We start from the raw sequence: 18,363 nt of genomic DNA on the forward strand, positions 1-18,363 counted from the left end.
GTGAAAAGTGAAAGGGAAGTCGCTCAGTCGCGTCTGACTCTTCACGACCCCACCAGGCTCCTCCGTCCATGGGATTTTCCAGGGAAGAGCACTGGAGTGGGGTGCCATCGCCTTCTCCAATACATATGTATACACATGCTTATATGTTAACAAGTTTAACTGAACAGCTCTTATGCACGTGCAATCTGCTTTAATATTTTCTATTTTTTTGTAGACCATTTTTTAAAAAGTCTTTTATTGAATTTGGTACAATATTGCTTTCTGTTTTTAAGTTTTGGATTTTTGGCAGTGAGGTATGTGGAATCTTAGCTGTCTCCAACCAGGGATCGAACCTATCTTAGCTCTCTCCAACCAGGGATCGAACCTGCACCCTTTGCACTGGAAGGCAAAGTCTTAACCACTGGACTGCCAGGGAAGCACCTCTATTTTCTTTTTTAAAATACTGATTGCAACCTATCAAAATGATTTTATAACTCACTAGTGAAAGAATCGGCAAACTTTTTCTGTAAAGGGTTTAGTGAATATTTTGGACTTTGTGGGCCATGTGGGACTCTTAAGTCTACTCAACACTGCTGTGTCAGCAGAAAAGCAGTCACAGACAAGATGTGAATAATGGGCATCATTGTGTTCCAACAGAACGCTCTTTACAAAAACAGATGACAAGGGGACTTCCCTGGTGGTCCAGTGGTTAAGAATCACCTTGCAATGCAGGTGACATGGGTTCAATCCCTTGTCTGGGAACTAAGACCCACATGTCTCTGGGCAACTAAGCCCATGGACCATAACTAGAGAACGTGTGAGCCGCGACTACTGAGCCTTCACACTACAACTAGAGAATCCATGCACTGCAATAAAGGATCACGCATGACACAGCAGAGATCCTGCATGCTGCAAGTAAGACTCAACCCAGCCAAATAAATAAATACTAAAACAAAACAGAAGGCAGCCTGACCCCTGCACTAATAGGTCATTGTCCACAGTTCTACAGTTTTAAAAATGCAGCCCTAGTTCAAAAGTTTCCAGTGCTCCACTGACTTCCCAAGAATCATCTGGAAAGCAAGTTAAAAAATGTCCAGGACCTATGGAACTAGAATCTTTGGGGAAGGGATCAGTGTGCCATTCTGATCACCCTCCCTGCATAATTCTTACCTTGACCAGGCTTAGGAATCACTGATCTGATCCAACCTCTCTACTCACCTTAGCCCCTAGTTTACAGAAAATAAACTAGAGCTTGAAAAGGTAAGTTCTGGGCTTCAAGAAATTGTCAACAAGTTTAAAGAACCCAACTCATACAAACTAGAGACTCTTAACCATAGTGCAGTTAAGTTGAAAATTAATAACAAGAAATCTGCAACAGAGCATAAAACTTACCTCTCATAACTTGTTCAAAATATATCCCCACAGTAAATCAGCAAAACTGATAACCAGTTAAAGCTCAGAAGCCAATAACCGTTAGACTGACAATAAGAATATTAAACATCTCAAGACTATGATAAAAGTTTGTTCAGCTCAATGGCATGAATGTCTAAAAGCTCATTATTCGATGATGACAATTTTTTGACCATCAAGAAACACTGATATATAACACTCTGATTAGCTTAATAATGATTTGATGAAATATGCAATTTCAACTGGAAATCAAATTATTAAAGAGCACTTCAGCTTATTTGAAAATGATTATAGAATCCTTGGAAATATGTTTTACTGTTTTTGGCCAGAAGTAATTTCTAAATTTAAAAGTAAAATCCAGTCTCTATTTTCGTCAAGATAGAAATTATCTTAATGTAATTTCTATCTATCTTAATATAGGGACTTCAATAACAATAAAATGAATAAAAATAAACACAAGCAAAAATTGGAAGTCAAACTAACTTTAGTGAATCAATTCATTGTAAACTCTGTGAACTTAAATGTTAATTTATATTCATGTTATACTGACTCATTCTCTGATATTCTGCATTCTCTGATAACTTTAATTACAGAGTAGTTTAGGTATTAACTAAAATCACTTAGGGCTTCCCTGGTAGCTCAGCTGGTAAAGAATCTGCCTGCAACGCAGGAGACTCTGGTTCGATTTATGGATTGGGAAGATCCCGTGGAGAAAGGGATAGGTTACCCACTCCAATACTCTTGGGTTTCCCTGATGGCTCAGACAGTAAAGAATCTGCCTGCAACACTGGAGACCTGGGTTAGATCCCTGGGTCGGAAAGATCCACTGGAGGAGGAAATGGCAACCCACTCCAGTATTCTTACCTGGAGAATCCCCATGGACAGAGGTACCTGGAGGGCTACAATCCATAGGGTCACAAACAGTTGGACATGGCTGAGCGATTAAGCACAGCACAAAGTCACTTATCTCCCTTGTACATTGAGTCTGCATGAAAGGAAAGCTTTCAAGCCTACCTCTGAATTGGTGTTTTTTTCTCATCCTTTACATCATTTCCTCTGCCCTCCACATATAACATATACCACACACACACACAGACACACACACACACAGTACCCTAAATTACCTCCTACCCTCCTCCTTGGCTCCACCACCAACACCACCTCTTCTCTACCTGTCAAACTTCCATAGAGGCACAGCTCAGGGGATCTCCCAATGTGACCTTCTTAAGGCAAACTTAGACATTCTGTTCCCATTACACTTCATTTTTGACTAGAGCAATTATGTTACAGCATAATTATTAATGCATCTCTCTTCCCACTAAATTCACTGTTTCTTAAGAACAAAGAGCATATATTATTCATCTTGTCCCCATCACATTGAACGAAGCTTGGCTCCTAGCTGATCTTCAAAAAATGTCTATTGAATGAGTGAAGAAGATACCTTATGTGCAATATTTTAAAATTCTTACATCTATGTTCAAAAGTGACACTGCCCTTGCTTAGTTTGAGAGTCAAGGTTACAGTAACTCATTAAATGAGTTGAAAGCATACCTTCTTTTTTATCCTGTGACAGAGTTTGCATAAGAACAGAATTGTCCGTTCTTTGAACATACAGTGGAGTTACCAGTAGAACTATTTAGTCATGACTTTATTTCCTCTTAGTTTCTTAGTTAGTTGTTAGGTTCTTAGTTTCTTAGAAACTCTCAGTTAGTTCTCTTTTTAGTTCTCTACTTTTTGGGTTGGATGTTTAGTATATACTTTTTATTAATTAATAAAAGGATACAAATCATCAATTTTCCTTTAAGTACTACTTTAGCTGCATCCCACAGGATTTTTCTTTTTCTATTTTTAGAGGCCATGTTTGGGTCCAAGATGGGGTTTCTCACTTGGCTCAGTAGTAAAGAATCAGCCTGCCAATGCAGGAGATGCAGGAAATGTGGGTTCAGTCCCTGGGTCGGGAAGATCCTCTGGAGGAGGAAATGGCAGTCCACTCCAGTATTCTTGCCTGGGGAATCTCATGGATGGAGGAGCCTGGCAGGCTACAGTCAGTGGGGTCACAAAGAGTCAGACGCAAGGTACCACACAAGCATGGTAGGTCCAAGATGGTCATCTGTCTGTTTGGGACTTCCTGGACAAGTTCAGTCACTTAAGAGAGGTCTGTGGGTTAGACTTAGGACAAGTCTCTAACCTCAGTTAGGAAACTCAGGCCAAACCCCAATCAGACAACCAACCCAGCATGGTAGAAGCAGGAGAGAGCTGGAGTTCAGTGGAAAGATTCTGTGGATGTCCAGGTTTGAGAGCAAGTCCTCCGGCCACCAGACCTGCAATTTCACACCAACGCTGTGTGAGAAGCCCTCCAACAGACAGAGGCCCATGCCCTGCTCAGGACTGACATAGCAAGGCTGAGCCTGATGCGGGGAAGGTATTGCGTATCCCCCAACTTTTAACATTCAGCCTCATTACCCAATTTCAAACATATAATAATTTACTTCATGATTTTTCTCTTTGATTCACAAGATTTTAATACGTGTGTTAATGGCAGCTTTCCATTCTGGAGACGGTCCAGTCATAGTCCATGGGATGGATGAATTTCTGACTCACCTGAATGAGGCTGAGGGGGCAGCCTTTTTGTGTTTTAGGGAGGGGGAATGGGACACAAAAGAGACGGATATGAATGAGCTACTAAACAACAGTGACAAGGGTTTCCTGTTAGACTCCTCACCTAGGGTGGCTCCTGATTAGACAGTCTTTCTCCTGAGATCCTGGAAGCCATGAAAATAGCCGTTCATTCAGCCATTTTGGCAAACGCCCTCAGATAAAATCTGATTCAGTAGTAAACTTAACTCTCTAGAATTTTGTCTTCATTCAGATTTTATCCAACAGTTATAGCTATTTACAGGGAAAGTGTTAGTCGATCAGTCGTGTCTGACTCTGCGACCCCATGGACTGTAGCCCACCAGGCTCCTCTTACCTGGGATTCTCCAGGTAAGAGCCCTGGAGTGGGTCGCCATGCCCTTCTCTAGAGGATCTTCCAGATCCAGGGATCAAACCTGGTCTTCCACATTGTGAGCAGATTGTTTACCGTCTGAGCCTCAATATGCACTATCCAATATGGTAGCCACTGGCTACATGTGGCTATTAAACACTTGAAATGAGGTTAGTCTGAATTCAGATATACACATCAAATTTTGCTACTTAGGATGAAAAAAAGAATGTAAAATGCCTCAATAATAATTCTTATATTAGCTAAATGTTGCAATGATACTATTCTTAATATATTGGGCTAAATAAAATATATCATGGAATTAGTTTTTCATATTTCTCTTTACCTTTTTAATATGGCTACTAGAAAAAAAGTTAATTCCATGCATGGCTTGCATTAGATTTCTTTCAGACTGTACTGGTTTAAATAATTCAGTCTGTAGGATTATTTAGGAAATGTACCTGTTTTTAATCACAGCATTATATTAGTTTTTTATACTTTATGGGTGCTAATATATATTACAAGGGTGTTTATGAGCACAAATGGAGATTTTAATTTTTTAATTAAATAAAAAATTTTTAAAAAGCTAATAAATTCTAGTTATTTTCTAGAATTTTTATTCTAAAAGGGAGTATTTAATAAACACTTGATTTGCTGTCAATGTCATCTCTCAAAAGTGACAAGATTTTGGGCTTGTGGAATGCCATGCTATTTGAGGGACAAAATATAAATGTAGAAAAAGCAGTGTCAGGCATGTTTCTTAGACTCGAAGAATGAAAATTGATACTTAAAATTAAGAGGGAAGTAAAAAGCTGTTCAGTCAATAGTGCTGGAATTATTAGACATCTACAAGGAAAAAGAAAAAAATTAGATCCCTTCCTTTACATCATATTCAAAATTAATTCTAATAAATAAAATGCATAAATGTAAAAAGCCAACCTTCAGACTTCTTAAAAGAAAATATAAGAAAATATTCTGTGTTGTTGGGCTAGGGAAGGATTATTTTAAATAAGGTGTAAAAAGCATAGACCATTTTTTAAAAAGGATTCAAAATTTGACTAAACAAAATTATTAAGGTTCTGTTCAATAATAAACAACATATAAAAATTAAAAGATAGACCACAGACTGGAAAAATACTTTCAAACATAAAAACTATTGTACCATGAATTAGTATCTATGATATACATATGGGTTTTCCTGGTAGCTCAGCTGGTAAAGAATCTGCCTGCAATGCAGGAGACCCTGGTTCAATTTCTGGATTGGGAAGTTCCCCTGGAGAAGGGATAGACTACCCACTCCAATGTTCTTGGGCTTCCCTGGTGGCTCAGATGGTAAAGAATCTGCCTGCAGTGTGGGAGACCTGGGTTAGATCCCTGGATTGGGAAGATCCTCTAGAGGAGGACATGGCAACCCACTCCAGTATTCTTGCCTGGAGAATTCCCATGGAGAGAGGAGCCTGGCGGGCTACAGTCCACAGGGTCGCAGAGAGTCCAACACAATCAAGTGACTGAGCCCGATGAATGGGTAAGTTCTAGTAGGTTAGCTTATCTCATTATAGTTTTACTCTGCATTTATTTAGTGACTAGTCATATTGAGCATCTTTTCATATGATTCTTTGCCATCTGTATAAATTCATATCAAATAATTTCAGAAAGCAAATAATCCATTAGAAAAATGGGCAATTTGAATGAAAAAGCAACTTCTATCAAAGGAATTTAAATAATCAATGTTGACAAAATCGAAAAATATGCTCAGTGGTACTGTAGTCAGAGAAATGCAGGCAAATGAGAGATCATTTTAGATCCCTCAGCTTGGCAAAACTGTATGATAACAGAGGTTTTGGCAAGGGCAAAAGAAAATAGGAATTCATACGCACTGCAAATGGGAATGTAAATCAGTATAACCACTTGGAGCCCTATTTGGTAATACCTTATTGGTTGAAGATACCTCTGGTCTATGACCCAGTGATTCCACTCCTAGGTATATACATACGGGCACAAAGAGATATGTATAACAGGGTGTATTTCAAGATTGTCTTAATGAAAACTAGAGATGTTTAATAATGTGTGTGATAGCCACTCAGTCGCTTAGTCTGACTCTTTGCGACCCCATGGACTATAGCCTGCCAGGCTCCTCTGTCCATGGAATTCTCCAGACAAGAATACTAGAGTGGGTAGCCTATCCCTTCTACAGGGGATCATCCCAACCCAGAGATCGAATCCAGGTCTCTCGCATTGCAGGTGGATTCTTTACCATCTGAGCCACCAGAGAAGCTCAAGGAGAATGCGTAAATAAACTTGTCTGTTAATACAACGGAATGAATCATAGAAACATGCATCCATCAGTATATTAGACTTTTTAGTGTTGAATCAAAGAATAAGTGGGCTGCCAAATATATACACACCATGTGACCATGTGACACCATTTATGTAAAAATTTTAACACTCAAATAGCATATATTGTTTATGAATTCATATACTAAAAATATAAAAACATTTGTGGTAAAGCTATTCATCAACTTCAGGATGGCGGTTTCCTATGAAGAGAAAAGGAGAAGAAAGCATAGTGAGAATAAAGCTTTAACTGTACCTGGAACATTTTACTTCTTTTAAAAAAATCTGTTATATTACTTGCAGTTTCTTGTAAATTTTCTTAATTTAAAACTATACCTAGTTCCCATCATCTGCCTCCATCTTGTCCCTGCAGAACAAGCTGAGCCAGGTTCTAGAATTTATCCTTACTGCAAAACTTCTTTAAGGTATACAAAACATCCTAGTATTTTGTTTAATTAACTAGTTTATGTATTTGGCTGTGCCAGGTATTAGTTATGGCCTCTGGGATCTAGTTCCCTGACTAGGGATCGAACCTGGACCCCCTGTATTAGGAGTGCAGAGTCTTAGCCACTGAACCACCAGGGAAGTCCCCCAAATATCTTAGTGTTGGCCCTGATCTTACATCTCAATTTAGTAACTTGATTGCTGATTCACACAATTGATTTTTCTCTTTTCATTGAACCTGAGCTCCTGGGTACCTAAGGAATTGATCTAGGAACAGGAGTTCCCTTGTTTGGGCCATGTCTTGTCCAAAACTGATGTCCCACTTCTGCACCCATTTGGAGAGACATTCTTTTATTTGTTGATACACATCCTGCCAGCTGTCAGCCTGGATTCCTAAATATCTCTGGAGCCTAGGTTCCCTGAGCCTGGATTTGTCTGCCTTTTGAATCACCTCTTAGACTTGTTGTTAGATCTTTTGACACCTGCTGCATTCATGAACTATTTCAGGATATGGAACTCTGAGTTCCAGACTGGATTTCCACCCAGCTCAGTTGTCTGAAACCTCTTTCAGTCCAGTGAATGAGTGTAATAGATAGCTCAGCTAAGAGTGATGAAAATTTACAGCTCTCTGCACTTGCTTTCAGACTTCCTTCCTAACCTGTGTCAGACTGATCAAATTAAACACTCTTGAGATCCAGGCCTTCAGAATAGAAACTCATTTATTAGGACACAACTGTCTCTCTTAACCTTCTCTTTCTCCTCAGACCTAAAGCGCCTCTTAGAAATATAACCCTCTGTCTTAGAGAAGACTCGGGTATCATGAGTCCTTTAAGCACATACCCAGGATGGCATGCTTCCAGGCTACTTGTGTTGTGAAATACAACATCTGTCAGCAACACTTTGCCCAAGGTCTCCTGAATAGTTCTGCATTGAACAGTGTGGTCTTTCTGCTCTCTGAACATTTCTCTCTGGCTCTACTAGCTTGTCTTCTTGCTTCTTCTAAGACTCCTCTGTTTATTGCCCTTTTAGAGATGACTACAGCTCAGGCCTGATTTAGATCCGTTAGCAACCGGATCACACCCAAACTGAAGCCCCACTATCTTCAAGGCTACGAACTCTGATCCCAGAGCTCCACTGCTTTAAAAAAATTTTTTTAATTTTATATTAGAATATAGTTGACTTATAATTCACAATATATTTTAAAAAATCTTATAGAGCTTAATAGAAAAGCAAACAAACATCCCAATATTTGGCAAAACTAATACAATTATGTAAAGTTTAAAAATAAAATAAAATTTAAAAAAATAAAATAATGAAAAAGAAAGAAAAATAGGGAGAGGCTCAGAAGAGACATTTTCCCAAAGAAGACACAATAATGGCCAACAAGTACAGGAAAAGGAGTTCAACATCATCAGCAATCAGGCAAATGCAAATCAACACTACAATAAAATAGCACCTCACACCTGCAAGAATGGCCATTTACCAAAAAGACAAGAAACAACAAGTGTTGGCGAGGATGTGGACTAAAGGGAACCCCTATGCGCTGCTGGAGGGAATGTGAACTGGTGCAACCACCATGGAAAACAGCACGGAGAGTCCCCCCAAAACCAAAACTACCATATAACCCAGCAGTTCCACCTCTTGATATTTATCCAAGGGAAACAAAATCATGCCTTGAAAACATATCAGCACCCCAGTGTTAAGTGCAGCACCATTTATAATAGCCAAGAGACGGAAACAACAAGAGATCATCAAGAGTTTTTAAATGTGGCATATATACAATCGCATGTCATTCAGTTATAAAAAGAAGGAAATCCTGCCATTTGCCACAACATGGATGGATCTAGAAGGCATTATATTAAGTGAAGAGAATGAAAATGAGTAAAAGTGTTAGTGGCTCAGCTGTGTTGGACTCTTTGTGACCCCATAGACTGTAGTTCACCAGGTTCTTCTGTCCACAGAATTCTCCAGGCAAGAACACTGGCATGGGGGAGCCATGCCCTTCTCCAGAGGATCTTCCTGACCCAGGGATTGAACCTGAGTCTCCTGCATTGCAGGCGGATTCTTTACCATCTGAGTGACCAGGGAAGCCCCATTGTAAGTGAAGTCAGACAGAGAAAGGCAAATACCAATACATGTGTGACCTCTCTGAGTTTTTTCTGATAAAGGAACCCTGAGGACTGATCAGCTCTTGCAGGTCTAAAACCAAGGCCCGTGGATCAATAACATTCAGGGGTGTGGCCATAGAGTTCTTTCAGCATGAGTGGGAATTTCTCCACCCTGTTCCAAAGAAGGTGTACCACGATATGATGATGGAGAACTATAGTGACTTGGTCTCATTGGGTCATTCCATTTCCAGGCCTGATATAACTGTGTTATTGAGGGAAGAAAAAGAACCTTGGATGGTTGTGAGAGAAAAAACAAGAAGCTAGAGTACAGATTTTTATTCAATTTGTGAAATAACCAGCAGTAGAAAAACATTTATATATAGAAAACATACATCTCTTTTTCCAGTGCTTTTTGCTCCCATTCGTCAGGCCAAGCCTCAAGGCCAGCATATGGAAAAGAGAGAGCTACAGGATATAGTGAAGCAGCAGGGATGAGTCTGCTGCCTAAATGATGCTCATTGCCCAGCTCTTTGTCGCTGTTTAGTTGCTCAGTTGTATCTGACTCTTTTGCGACTCCATGACCTATAGACCACCAGGCTCCCTTGTCCATGGGATTTTTTTTCCAGGCAAGAATACTGGAGTGGGGTGCCATTTCCTCCTCCAGGGGACCTTCCCGACCCAGGGATTGAACCTGTGTCTCCTGCATCTCCTGCATTGGCAGGCAATGCACTTTATCACTGCACCACTATGGAAGCTCCTTGCCTAATTTTGTGACTTGGGGAAAGTCAACGATAAACAACATACAGTCCCTGCCTGCCTTCAAGTGGCACAGCTGTCAAACAGGTTGCAATGAAGCAAAAATAATGGGTGAAGAGGGCAGGATCAGAGTGGAGACAAATTTATCCCGTGGAGGCTTCCTGCCAAATGAGTTTTCAGAAATTCTTAGGGGGAGTTAGACCCTTGGGGATAGGTAGTGATGTCATTTTCTCTAAGTGGACTAGATAGTTTTCTAGGGCCCAGGGGGCAATAGACACTTTAGAATTATGGGCCTCTGCATCATTTGCATAGGCTAATGGCCTAGGACTGCAAATGGCAAGCAGAGATGAGAAGGCAGGCTCCCAGCTCTGGTCTTCTGCTTGTATTCCATTTATCAAAGTACTGGAATTTTTTCCAGGACATCCAAAAAATCTGGTATGACATGAACTACATATTCCCAAATACCCTTTATTAGTGGGAACAGTGGGGATTGTGCTTGGCAGGATGAAGGAGAGGCTGCTAGATTTGAGAGCTGTAGAATTTGAGAGCACTTAAGAGCTGTAGTTGTAGGTCAAACCAATATGGCAGGCTTAATGTTGAGAAGATGAGACAGGTGTCAGGCAGCTTTGCAAAAGGTTTTAAAGAGAGAAATTACCAGGATGCTACTGAGATTAGAAACACGCTGGTAGGGTTGTCCCTGGGTACCTCTATTGACATATCACTTGAAGGTCACTTTGGCTTCCTTGAGAAAGCTTGTCAATTATCCTTTGTGACTTAGAATTCCTCACCATATTTTACAGCTACAAACGCTGACAAAGAGAATTAAGTCCAGGAAGTACCCTAGTTAGAAAATGTGGTTCATGCACTTTTGATATTCTGAGGTAAGGATGGATGACATTTCAATTTAGATGGTGGGAAGGAGAAACGACCGTTAGATTTCTTGGTAGGGGGAAGAGTAGAACTGAAGATTGTAACTTTAGGATTTGGCTGGTTATTTCTCTCTGGCAAGTATCCCAGGACAGGTCCATTTTGACATGGCAGGAAAAAAAAGGTCTGTCTAGCAGGACATACATACAATGTCATTATAATTTATTTTACAAACTGAGATTTTTTTTTTTTAAGAAAGAAAAGAGGTACTGATCATAGGCAAGGACCATGATTGTATCAGGATGGTATATGATTGTACCAGGTGAAAAGAGGATGTAAAGTGATCCTGAATATAAATATAGGGGCTGGGGTGAGAGCGTGGTCCTGAGACTACAGTGCTTTTGTTGATGCCTTTATGGAGGTCAAAGATGACCGATATGAACATCCCAGCGGCTCCTGGAATAGGTGGAAGTGAACCACCTGTTACTGGAACAGCCGTGAAGTTGCTGTTACATCACTGAGAAGGAGGGAGCCTAGTGAGGAAATCCATCATGAAGGTGGACAGGGAGACTAATTTCTTGGCAGGGGACACAGAAAGCCTTTGGCTTCTCCCTGCAGGTGTTTGTGCTTGTGTATACTTGTGCATCTTTATGTTTCATTACTTTCACCTTTTGACCTGCAGGTATCAGAAGCCACGAGTCATGAAAAGTAGAACCCAAGTTGGCCAAAGTTAACAAGTGAACAGAGGTCAGGATTCATGGCAATTCATGGCAATCTTCTCTGACTTGTAGGTAATGTGAGAGAGACTTCTGATTGAGGGAAGGCAGAAAATTTGCTGGGTCTCTTCATATATTATGGGCTTCAGATGGTAAAGAATCTGCCTGCAATGCAGGAGACCCGGGTTTGATTCCTGGGTCAGAATGATACCATAGAGAAGGGAATGGCAACCCAGTCCAGTATTCTTGCCTAGGGAATTCCATGGACAGAGGCATCTGGTGGGCTATAGTCCATGGGGTCGCAAAGAGTCAGACATGACTGATCAACTAAGACTTTTCGTAAATTATTGTCATTTCAGGATGAGGGACAGGAGTGGAATACAGGCTGGATCAGAGGATTGAACATTTTGGTGTCACAAAACCCTGTCTCCAGGGGAAGTGGTGAATCAGATCGTTAAAAACAAGAAGAGGAAGCATTTGCTGTGTCCTGGCAGAAGGATGTGCCATGTCCTGCATACCATGCCCTACAGATTCCACATGGCGTCTAAGAATCAATTACTTCTTCAGAAAGAGCTTTTCACTGTCCATTTCTGTTTTAATGAAGGATGCTGTAGCAAGAAGGCTGCACTGACCTTTTTGGTAGAGACCAGGTAGAACTGCAGGCACTTTGGAGCATGCCAAAGTGAGGAGGTAATAATGATTCAGAATCGAATAAGATAGCATACATTTCAGCAGACATCCACCAAGGGCTTTAGTTCCTCCTGGAATTTAGCTGAATTCTTGGCATTACATAAAGAGTACAGTGAGCAAGAAATGTTCATAATAATTAAGAATAGTTATAAAAAATTCAGACTAATATTAAAGTTGGCAGGGCACAGGATTTGACACTAAAGTCCAAGAAGTACCTAGTATTGGGTTGATGAAAAAGTGATTGTGGTTTCAAACTGTGACTTTTAAATCATTATAACTAGGCTCAAACACAACTTTATTTATCAAAATAGGAACCATTACAGTCAATACATTTTTTGCCAATGAGAAATTAGTTTGTTTATTCTTGTAGTGCAAAAATCCATACGTTGGGATTTGATGAACTCTTGGAAGGCATCTTCTGCCTCCTGCTGGTCGTGAAAGCATTTTCCCTGCAAAAACTCATGGAGGCACTTGAAGAAGTGGTAGCTGGTTGGTGAGAGTAGTCCAACACATTTAACTTTTGAAGCGCTGGTTGTGCGACCTGCCGTGTGGTCACGCGTTGTCATGGAAAAGAATTGGGTCCTTTCTGTTGAGCAATGCCGGCTGCAGGCATGGCAGGTTTTGGTGCGTCTCATCGATTTGCTGAGCATACTTCTCAGATGTAATGGTTTCTCCGGGATTCAGAAAGCTGTAGTGGATCAGGCCAGCAGACCACCGAACAGTGACCATGATGTTTTTTTGGTGCCAGTTTGGCCTTGGGAAGTGCTTTGGAGCTTCTTCTTGGTCCAGCCACTGAGCTAGTTGTCTCTGGTTGGTGTACACAGTCCACTTCTTGTTTCACATCACTGTCCAATGATACTTCAAAACAACAATTTTTTTTTTATTTGTGGTCAGCTCATGAGGCGCCCACTTATCAAGCTTTTTCAGCTTTCCAATTTGCTTCAAATACCAAATGACCATAGAATGGTTGACTTTGAGTTCTTTGGCAACTTCTCACGTAGTTTAGGAGGATTAGCCTCGATGACGGCTCTCATTTGATTGTTGTCAAGTTCCTATGGCCGGCCACTATGCTCCTCATCTTCAAGGCTCTCGTCTCCTTTCCAAAACTTCTTGAACCACCACTGCATTGTACATTCATTAGCAGTTCCTGGGCCAAACACGTTGCTGATCTCGTGAGTTGTCTCCACTGCTTTACAACCCATTTTGAACTTGAAAAAAAATCACTCAAATTTGCTTTTTGTCTAACATCATTTCTATAGTCTAAAATAAACAGCAAGTAATAAGTCATTAGCAAAAAAACATAAAGCAAGAAACATGCATCAAAATGATGTATAACATAACCACATTCATTTAAGACTGTATTCCAATGTCAAAGTGCAACAGTGTAAAACCATAATTACTTTTGCACCAACCTAGTAAAGTCTTGACTTGTATTTTCCATAAAAGAATGACATTTCCACAACCCATATACAAAAGGTAGTGTGGTATCCTATTGGTTTTATTTTACTATACATCTTGTTTTCATCAGATGTTTATATAGGAACTTCAGAATAGCTACTGACCAGCCCAGGTGGTGTCAATGGTAAAAAGCCTGCCCGCCAATGCAGGAGATGAGGGTTTGATTCCTGGGTCAGGAAGGTCCCTGGGAGGAGGGCAGGGCAACCCACTCCACTATTCTTGCCTGGGAAAGCCCAAGGACAGAGGAGCCTGGCGGGCTACAGTCTATGGGGTCACAAAGAATTAGACACGACAGTGACTAAATAACAACAACAAAACTGAAGCGGCTAGGCTCGCATGCATGCACCTGAAAAAGAGAGTTACAGGCTATTCAAGTGTGAAACAGGAGCTCAGCAAGAATCATGTTACACCCATTACACCTTGCCTTTAATCATGATGTTTCAAGATAACAAGATCCTTGTAAGAATCTTATTACAGCAACTGATAAGGATAGCAACCTGGTCAATCAAATGTGAGATATGGACAGGCTTTCAAAAAGCAGTGCTTTCCTGGCAGCTCAGATGGTAAAGAATCTGCCTGCAATGCAGGAGACCTAGGTTCCATCCCTGCCTGGGTCAGGAAGATCCTCTGGAGAAGGGAATGGCTACCCACTCCAGAAAAGCTCCAGGAAAAGGCCAGAGTTCATTCCAATACCAAAGAAGGGCAAGGCCAAAGAATGTTTAAAACTACCGCACAATTGCACTCATCTCAGATGCTAGCAAGGTCATGCTCAAAATCCTCCAAGCCAGGCTTCTACAGTACATGAACCGAGAACTTCCAGATGTTCAAGCTGGATTTAGAAAAAGCAGAGGAACCAGAGATCAAATTACCAACATCCACTGGATCACAGAGCTGTGCCGTGCAGGCTTTTCTCTTGTTGCTGCCGGAGGGGGCTACGCTCTAGCTGCCATGCTCCGGCTTCTCGTTGCAGAAGCTTCTTTTTTTGTGGAGCATGGGCTCTAGAGGATAGGTGCTTCAATAGTTGTGGCACATGGGCTCAGTAGTTGTGATTCCCCGGCCCTAGAGAACAGGCTCAATAGTTTGGCGCATGAGTTCAGCTGATTCTTGGCAAGTGGGTTCTTCCTGGATCAGGGATTGAACCTGTGTCTCCTGCACTGACAGGTGGATTCTTTACCATCAAGCCACCAGGGAAGTCGCTGTAGTAAAAATTTATTTTATAAAGTGTTGCTCTTCTATTTTATGATTAACTCTTTGTGCTTGTGCTCAGTCATGTCCAACTCTTTTGTGACCCCATGGACTGTAACCCATCAGGATCCTCTGTCCATTGGGATTCTCCAGGCAAGAATACTGGAGTGAGTTGCCATTTCTTCCTCCAGGGGATCTTCCCAACCCAGGCTTCGAACACGTGTCTCTTGTGTCTCCTGCACTGGCAGGCAGATTCTTTATGACTGCACCACTTGGAAAGCCCACAGTTAACTCTATACCAACCACACAAAATAAGAAGGGCACTGCTATTTTAAAAGTTGTCTTATGAAGCAGTTATATTTAGACATTGTTTTTGAACTTCATACAGTCATACATTATGTTTTCTTAAAAGACGGTATACCTGTATTTTACATATTGGAAGTTAAGTTAGTCATTTAGCTATGCGGGCTGCCTTCTATGGGGTCACACAGAGTCGGACACGACTGAAGCGACTTAGCAGCAGCAGCAGCATAATGTTTTAAATCAGAATAATTATTATATATGAGTATGATATATAACAGCACTCAAATATATTTTTCCAATTCAATATGTCTTTAATTTGGAGTGGCACTTATGAATTATCTTCTGTACTGTTTACTAATACTTATAGTCAGGATTTTAGCAGTCATGGAGCATTTAATAAACACCTACTATACATAAAATCATTACTGGGATTAACCATAATGGAAAAGAATATTAAAGAATGTATATATGTCTATGAGTCATTTTGCTGTATAGCCGAGACTGACACATCATTGTAAATTAACTATACTGCAGTAAAAACAAACAAACAACAAAAAATGTTACTAGGTGTCATTTTATACAAAAGGTTAAGATGAACTTTTGTCCTTCAGGAGACTCATTACAAACGAGTAAGGTAAGTGTTATAAATGACACAACAGATTGTGATGTAATATGCACACTAGTGAAACTAAGTCAGGGCTTCCCAGGTGACTCAGTGGTAAAGGATCTGCCTGCCAATGCAGGAGATGCAGATTCAATCCCTGGGTCAGGAAGATCCCCTGGAGTAGGAAATGGCAACCCACGCCAGTATTCTGGTGGTTGCTTTACATACATTACCGTTTCTCTGATGGCTTAAACAGTCGGACATGACTGAGTAATCACTCACGCAAAACAAAGTCATGAATGAGATACTTCATCTTTTAAATTTAAAAAGTATTTTTATGTTTTTAACTGGCTGATGAAATTATAACTTTCATATTTTCCCACCTTCCAAAGTTGGTTTATTAAATATTACTAAATAATGTATGTAAAGTGAAAACATTAGTTGCTCAGTCATGTCCGACTCTTTGCCACCCCATGGACTGTAGCCCACCAGGCTCCTCTGTCTGTGGGATTCTCCAGGCAAGAATATCGGAGTGGGTTGCCATTTCCTCCTCCAGGAGATCTTGCCGACCCAGGGACTGAACCAGCATCTCCTGCATTGCCCGCAGATTCTTTACAGTCTAAGCCATCAGGGAAACGGTAATGTATGTAAAGCAACCACTAGAAAGGGAATCAGCTCTATTCTCTTTTCCTGTATGTTCCATTATTCTACATAACGTGTATTGATTTGTTATTACTAAAACCTCCCAAATCCCCAAACAGCAGCGTGACAAAGAAGGACTGACATCTCTCTGTCACAAGTGAACAGCCAGCTGGCACCATCACTCAGGCAGGAAACAGGAATTCAGCAAGTGGGCCAAAGGGAGACTCAAGTTTTCAAACAGGAAGCGACATGGAATCTACTCCTGGCTGTCAGAGGTTGCTGGTGTAAAGCTCCAGAGATCCGGAGGAAAGATGATGCCTGCTTTGTCGTCAAAAGGTCATTAGGAGGATTACATGGACAGCTAGCTTTGTTCGCATGCCTAGTTCCATGGAAAGGCAGAACCAGACTGAACGAGCTGACTTGAGTCAGAACCACGACACTTAGTGGGCTTCCCAGGTGGCTCAGTGATAAAGAATCCACCTGCCAACGCAGAAGATGCAGGTTTGATCCTTGGGTTAGGAAGATCCCCTGGAGAAGCAAATGGCAACCCACTCTGTATTCTTGCCTGGAAAATCCCATAGACAGAGAAGCCTGGGGGGCTACAGTCGGGAGGGTTACAAAAGAGTTGTACCTGACTCACTGAACAACAGCCTCAACAACATGATGCTTAATGCCCCAGGTGATCAGAACAAATCATTCATCTGGGCTGGGCCAGGATTCTTTCATGCGCCTATAACTCAAATGTCTTGGCTCCATTAGGCTATGCAAACAAATGGAAGTAACATTTTCATTAAGTGGCAAAACTACTTTGGAGGAGATCCACCAGCCACTAACTTGACTGCTGGGAATCAGTCCACTAAAATGTGTCCTGGGCACTTGGGGGACCACTGAGGCTTTCCTTGGTATATGTTAGGTAAAGTAGACACAGCCTGTGTTCTCTGACTTGTCATACTGAGGCCTCATCTTCACTGTACACCAATGCCTTTCCCTCCGCACATCGCCCTCTCTGTAAGAAGCACCGGGCAGCGGATATGTGCCTCCCTTGCTACACCATCTCAAGCATGGGCCAGGCTTTCTATTCATTTCCTTTACCACAGCACAGATAGGCCTTAAAACATTTATCAGGACCTTGCTTCAGGACTTGCTGAAGACCAGGACTTCCTGGTATTAAAAAAATGCTCAAAGTAAACAATTTAGGTGATACAAATGAGCTAACTCTTCATGAAGTAGACAGCCTCCATTCCAAGAATTGCAAAATGGAATGAAAGGCAGGAAGCTTTTACAGGCTAAAAAACAGGGAAAAACAAAAACAGAAAATATCTGAGTGCCTGGGGCCACACTGCCGACCTTGCTTGGGGTGAGAAGGAACAAGGAAATAAACTCGGCGTTGCCTTGGCATTTGGGGATTTGTTGCTGTTTAGTCGCTCAATCATGTCTGACTCTTTGCCATCCATGGACTATAGCCCACCAGGCTTCTCTGTCCATGGGATTCCCCAGGCAAGAACAGGGGGGTTTGTCTGACTGAATAGACTGTGTTTCTGGTCTAGTGGCGGAATTACAGGAACATAAAAGTTCTCTAAGTTTTGGTTTGCTGAGGTAGTACTGTGGGCCCAAGAGCCTCCATGGTGGGCTTATAATTTAGTTCAAGTCTAGAAAAACAGGGAAAAATAGAACCCCCCTTTCCTTCTCTTCCTTCCTTCTTTCCTTTCTTTCTCCTCCCACTCTCCCCTCCTTCTCCTCCCTCTCTTTCTCTTCCTCCCTCCTTTCCTTCTTATTTTTCTCTTCTTCCTCTTCCTTTTCCTCCCCGTCCCCCTCCCCACCCCCTCCTTCTCCTTCTTTCTCTTTCTTCTTCCCTCCTTCCTTCCCTCCTCCTCTCCCTTCCTC

Source organism: Bos taurus, chromosome 12 (genome assembly GCF_002263795.3).
Source record: "Bos taurus isolate L1 Dominette 01449 registration number 42190680 breed Hereford chromosome 12, ARS-UCD2.0, whole genome shotgun sequence".
In the NCBI taxonomy this organism is placed as follows: domain Eukaryota; kingdom Metazoa; phylum Chordata; class Mammalia; order Artiodactyla; family Bovidae; genus Bos; species Bos taurus.